The 7,241-nt window shown below is 31.2% G+C and overlaps 1 non-coding gene across 1 annotated transcript; it reads left to right on the top strand.

The window, feature by feature from the left end:
* Nucleotides 1-880: 880 nt before the first annotated feature.
* Nucleotides 881-952, top strand: TRNAD-GUC (transfer RNA aspartic acid (anticodon GUC)). The gene has a single exon. It is a non-coding gene; the product is annotated as a tRNA-Asp (tRNA).
* Nucleotides 953-7,241: the final 6,289 nt, after the last annotated feature.

Here is a 7,241-nt window from a genome sequence, read left to right as displayed (position 1 = left end):
AACATTTATGTTTACTGGCAGTAATTCTAATTCACCTTTTTTGTTGCAAATTACAACCAAATCTATAATTTGCAAAATACTTTGCGTCATTTGCGCCAAGCTATTAATCTCAAAATACCAAAATTAAAAGTCGATAATTTTTGATATTAGTTCTTCCCAAATTTTCATAAAAATTAAACTCATATTATTTCATAACCGCTCCTAATCTACCCCTCATCTGAATAAACTGAAGATAAAAAGCAGAATATTGTTTAGAGTCAGTTAAAGAGATCAATATCGAATTAAAGGAAATTTTAATGGTTATTTTAGAATTCCAATTCAACAACACTTTCAAAGGCCAGAAAAAAACCTGGTAAATATACCTGGATTAGTCCAAGACTAATTTGTTGGAAGGCGGTGAAATAAATTTGGAATAAATAAGTAATTCATTTGTTTTATATTAAGTCTTACAATTTCTTGATCGCAGTGATACTTATATACTAACTAAAAACAATTATAAACAATGTACGACATCGTATCGAAAGGAGTTATTCGTAGGGATTATCATTATCCAGGCGGATAAAAACGCTTTGCCAATAATTAAGGCGCCTTATATAAAAAAAAAAACGATTCAATCCGAGATCAATCAATCCGAAAGCAGCACGTTGTGCGACAATTAACCAGTTCAAAAAAAGGCAGGTGGTGCCCGTGCGGTCGGTGGTTCATTCCCCAGACACCTGCACATCGGCCACATGTCTTTACCTGGAATAGCGAGAAGAAAGGCGATAAGAAGTGGACAATTTGTAAATGATATCGAGACCCTTAATAAGATTTAAAAATTAAAACGACTTGTAAACATGTAGTCGATTTATAGAGCTATATTAAACAAGAATTAAATAAGTCTTCGGTAGTATAGTGGTAAGTATCCCCGCCTGTCACGCGGGAGACCCGGGTTCGATTCCCGGCCGAAGAGGGCCTTTTTTTCTAAAATTTTTATCATTACCCAAATAATAAATTATTTTTAACAAGTTTTCGATGTAAACTTTTATAAAAATTAATAAATTAGTGTGGAAAATTAAAATTAATAACAAGTTAATCTAAAAAAAATAATTTTATTTAATCTTAAACCTCAATTAAGGTCAATTTATCTATCGACGATTACTAATACATTATATCAATTACATTATATCATAAATAATATTTTCAATTACTATTGTATTGTAAAAATCAATGCATTGCTAAGGTATCGAACATTATGGATATCTTATAAAAATATCCTTCGCCATTTCATCAAGGAAAGTGCTCAAAATTTAAATAATTTAAAAGCTAGATTTTTAATTTATTGCTTATTTCTAACCTTTTCAAACCCTTATTGAATTTTATGCTCAGAATACACAATAATCTACAGAGAGTAGAGTATATATGGGCTGAATTTCTGGTAAATTCGATCTCTAATCATCGTCCTTGTCTAAATCCTATTGACTGCTACTCTCCAATTTGATGTATATAAATATAAAGTAATACGGAATTCTATTTATTTATACATTAAGGTGGTTATTGCTTTGTAAGGCTTTAGTTCTGACCATCACCGTTCTGAGTGTTTTTGAATCGGTGTATATCGCAGAGTAACCTTCCTGTCGCATTGGCTATTGCTCTACTTAATTGATTCAGCACAGTTTTGCATTAAGAGGACAATCTAAAAAGATGGAGTTAGAATCAATACCATTTTTTAAAAATCTGAACTGGAGATGAGTATGAATTTTGATTTGATCCTGTAAATGTGTTATAGGATTGGTTTGGTCGTAAACTCTCTTTTTGTACTTATTTTTATACAGCCCTTCGTACAACACAAAACCTATTGGTTTTCATAACAAATTATCACATAATATCAGATCTTTATCTAACCGACGAAATTTTCTTCAACGTTGCTCGTTGCTTCAACATAACACATTTTTTTTAAACATTTGGAAAAATCATTTTACTTAAAATTCTGATTAAAATCTCTAAGGAATAGGCAATTTAAAAATTTGAAGAATATAAAGTAAAGCCGATACGTATGAGGTTGAATTCAAATAAATTGACAAACAACATGTCAATATGCTACATATACTAAAATTTTGCCTTTTTGATTATTTTTGGAAAATTACTGTTTCTTGTTTTAATTATTTAATTCCTAACAATTTTGATATCACAATAAATATATAAAAATATCACTTGATATAAAATATAACAAATCAAAAGGCCTTGACTAAAATTTTACTATTTAAATAACTTTTTAAAACTACTAATCCATTGTTTTTAATGTAAATCAGTAGGTAAGACAAAAGTCAATTCAAATTTGAAATTAGGATTTCGAATTTTGAAAATACTGAAAATATTTGTTTATTTTTTCAAAATATCTATTTTACATAAAAACTAAATTTCACTGTATTTTCTGGTCAAAGGCCACAGACGACAAATAAGAATATATTCAATATATGCTTATCGCATATAAATATTGTAAAGAAAAATCAGTAAAATAGCTATATCTAAAGGTTACTTTTTTTAATGGTCAAACATAACTTCTTAAGATTATGAATGTGGTGAAGGCGCTGTAGTTAATAATTAAGCCGTTTATAATATAAATTATACATAACTATATTTTAGCTTTGAGCACTTTAGACTTAGACAGTTGGTATTAAATATAACCAGTATTTACAATATACATCACATTTAATATGCTGGTAATAGTTCTTCTGTTACTTGTTATTCTTCTACTACTTGTTGTTATTTTTTTAATTAATTACATCTTCTAGTCTATTCAAAGTTGCTTTAGTAATGCGTCGTGGATATTTGTGACGTCCAAACATTACAATGTTGGCGCATCAACTCTGAGTTTTAATTCAGTTGGCTTTGACATACAAAAAAAAATCTAATTTAACTTAAATAATTGAACAGAAATGTTACCAAATATAATTTATTTTAACGTTATACTACATCTAAAAAGTACAGTTAATTATACAGCCAAAATAATGTATAGTAAAAGTTAAAACCTCTTATGACTATTGCTTTCAAGAATTTTACATAGGTCTGACAGCTCGTCGCCGTCCGGTTGTCAGATGTACGCTAAATTATTTAAAATATTAGTTATTATTATTACAAATTATAAACCGGCAAAGATTATTTTAGCCCTTTATTTTGATACATTTTTTCCTTGAAAATCTTACGTGACAGTCAGTCACAATTTTTAGAGTTAAGAGATAGCTTACTCTACAATTAAATAAGATAAAGCAAGCCTACTACAAGGAAGTGTATTGAGGCCAATTCTTTAGCGACTCTGCATATATACCACAAATGGAAAATATCGACGGCTACATACTGCGATTATTGCTGTCAGTGATATTATAGAAGAAGCCAGAAAAATTACAACAGGCAAGGTACAATATAAATAATTGGACTCAAATCTGGAAAATAAAAAGTCACGAAAGTAAATCTGTGTATGCCCAGGTTACGTATAATCATAACCCACACGCACTAATAACAATAAATAATACTATCATTCCATATAGCAATAACGCTAGTATTTCGGAATAAATTTTGATGCAAAACTGCTGGAAGGAACACGTAAAATGGAAAATGAAAGAACTGGAGTTCAAATAGAGGAAAATGTATTGGTTAATTGGATAAAAATTAAGAATTATCAGCACATAATACATTGCTATTTCACAAACCTGTATTGAAACCTAGATGGACATACCGAATTCAATGATGGCGATGTTCCACAAAAACTAGTTTAAAAAGAAGTTTTCCAAGAAAAAGTCGTGAGAAGTATTGTAGGTGCACCTAAATATTATAGAACTGAATGTTTATACTGAGACCATCGGATACGGACTGTCACTTAGGAAATCAAGAGATTCACAAACATACACGAGGAGAGACTACATTCTCATGTTAATATCAAAATGTTACGACTTTTAGATAACCCTATAATAGGACACAGAATTAAAATTATTAATATTATTAAATATTAGAATTTAATCTTGTGCACTGTAGTGCAGTGAGGTGCATTTAATAGAAAGTAAAAATATAACAATGATAATACATAAATAATATTAGAGACTGAGAATGGGCCGATGGATCATCCTAGATATAAATCTAGATTTAAGTTACTGTAATCATACAATAGATTAGTCGACAGCCATTAATAACAATGTAATAATTAAATTAAAAATAAAGCATGAGCAATAACTATATCTGGATATCGATGTGTGAACAGCAAAGGAGTAAGCGTAAAGTACCAGAGAAAAACGCAACATATAAATGAGATGGCGTTATTACTGAATGGAATAAGAGGACAACACAGGTGAGGCTCAGACATGCGACATCAGTCGGAACAACAGATTCATGTTGAGGGATGGGAGCTGTGCCCACAGATTGAAGCTCTATCATTAGAAAAAACATACAGTCCAGAAGATGGACAACACAGTGGCTTATTGCTCTGAAACAGATTTCCACGGCGCACAGTGTGACGTGGTATACGGTATAAAGACAAAATTCGATATTTGAAAAATAAAAATACCAATTTTAATTCTGTAAACGGTTTTTAATAATTTAATGCATGATCTAACAATATACCACAAGATATTTAGGATTTTTTACTTAATATACAGTATCTCCAAAACTATATTAGTTCTAAATTATCCAGAAATAAATTTATGAAGCTTTTGCCAAGAAAAGAAAAACGTATTTTTCAAATTTTAAGTTTAAAAAAATTGTCCTAAGTGTGCAATCAGTAAGGTTTGATGTGAAGATATTGATTAAATATTGATAATATAATATTGAATAATTTCCGATGCCACGTGTGAAGCAAACTGTAGCTCATTTAGAGTTCTGTCCGCTAACTCAATCTCTGCAAAAAGAACCCGGGGTCTTCCTCTCTGATTTAAACTGGGATTAGGTTGGTCTATATCCAAAGATGTTGTTTCTTGTAAATTACTAAAAGTCGCCAGCGAGAACGACATACTTTCTCATATTTAGTGGGCATTCTCCACCTAAAAACCTTACTATAATTCAGTATTTTATCTTTAAAATATTTTGGTAGTTCTTCAACTATTAAGAAGTGACAATATTTTTTCATGAAACGGCTGTTTTCGATAACTTATTAGAGTTTCTAATCAAATGTGACGCAAATGGATTTTTGAATGAAAATTTAAATTGCTCGAAGATTTACACAAATTTGGCTGGATATTTCTAAACTGTAAAAAACTTAACAGAACTTGGCGGTAGGTTTTATCTATAACAATATGAAGTACTTACCAACTTGAAAAGAACTCATTTTTATATTATGTAAATAGTACAAAGTTTAGAAGCGTTGCTAAACAAAAGCGCGGCCAACCAAGATAATGTGATGTTTTTATGTTGTTTAGTGACAAATAGTCTGCCCAACAATCCTATTTTATAAAAGTGCTAAAATTTAAAAGTTAGAAATTTAGTTTTTAGTTAATTTTGTCCAAAGTACATCACACTGTGCGGCGCAGAACAAAGTCCAAAACAAAATTAGTTGATTCCTTTATTAAACTAAAAATAGTTCGGAAATTTTTGTTTTATATCTCATTGGTTCGATTCCTATGCGACTGGTTTCATATATATATGTATATATATAATGCGGACTTTTTTCTCCAGCTGCCTCCTACGGTCGGATCTTCTCCTTTTCCTCCCATCGCTCCGCAGCTGCTCAGGGCACCCCCATTTACCGTCGAGCGCCCGCCACCCCCCTGAATGGCGTTGGCCGCGGCACATCCGCGGCGACGTTGCCGCCTCGGCAGCCGACGTGTCCGAATTGCAGTCGGGACCTTGACATCGCGTAACCGAATGAACTTTGAACCCCGTCCCGCATAGATAAAGCGTGTTTCGTCGACCTGGAACGTCGCCCTCGACTAGGTCCTCGCGAAACGTTCGAGGACCGGCACCGGTGGAGTATCTCACAAATATCTGGAGCAAATTTGAAATTTTAACACTTATAATATAATAGGGTCATTTTTATAATTGATAGCCTTTTTGAAAATTTGTTCTCGTACTTAATTTATTTTAAATACATCAATTGGGGATATTTTGTATATAATAATAAGTATATAGGCTATTCAAAATAACAGTGAACTTACGTCATCAAGGTGTTTAATGTAAGTTTAACTCAATTCATAAATTCATTTGTTTCTTCACATTTCATTTTAGTTAATAAGAGATACCAAGCTGTCTGATACGTTCGAAAATGTAAGCGAATCAGCCTAGAAAAGTCGTCCGTTTGTCAAATGTCTGCAAAATTGTTTAAAATATTAGTCATAAAAATTATAGGTTATAAACCAGCAAATGTTATTTTGTCGCTTCGTTTGTTTTGATGACTTTAAAGAACGACTAAGGAAACTTAGGAGAAATACAGTGATATTAAAATAACTTTACAGGAAACAATAACTGAACCTAAAATGTTATTTCTTATTATTACTCTGATAAATGGAAATATCTTTTAACATGTTGCAGCTGCACTGTAAATATCCCAGAAAAAAAAGAAAAGCTATATAATCTTGGATTGACCGAAAAAAAACTAAACCCTATAAGTGACCTTATATGGAGCCGAATCAAGATAGCCTGAATGTTAACACTATTAGAGATCAAATGTATGAAGTGCATGAATACAGTGAGTAGTTTTTTAATATAAACGTAGCTAAATACAATAAAATCGGAGGTAACTGTTAGCGTGGAAGATATCTGTAGAAAAATAGGATTTGCAAAAGAAAACCTAGAATTTAAAATGTGTAAAGGTAGTCCATGAAGATGTTTAACTTAACTTTCAAGAATTGCTTTTAAAAGAATATAACGTGGCAAATAATTATTGCAGTGGACATGTAAGCCGAGAGAGATATACGAGCAATAACTGTGTGGATGTGTTGAAAGAAGAATTGTCTACAATAACACCATCAGTTTGGATGAATTTCAGCAGATATATTGAAGACCAAATTGGCAAGAGGAATACAAATTGTTTTGCATATATGGAAAATGCATTACAAAGGTGTACACAGGTAGTAATAGAAGAAACTAAGGAGAAATACAAATTCAAAATGAATTGACAAGGAAAGATTAAAATGAAAGAAACAAGCACTAAACTTAAAAATTAAATATGCTCTCTGGTGAATGTAAAAATATTTTACTTGTGTATATAATTATTAAAAAATTCCTTCAGGGCATACCACTGCATAAAAGACGCGCATAGAACTCTACCTCATAGGTTG

Source organism: Rhynchophorus ferrugineus, unplaced genomic scaffold (genome assembly GCF_030347505.1).
Source record: "Rhynchophorus ferrugineus isolate W39M unplaced genomic scaffold, kcgeb_rfMv2 rfM1, whole genome shotgun sequence".
NCBI lineage: Eukaryota > Metazoa > Arthropoda > Insecta > Coleoptera > Curculionidae > Rhynchophorus > Rhynchophorus ferrugineus.
This window is presented reverse-complemented; position numbering and strand designations above follow the sequence as displayed.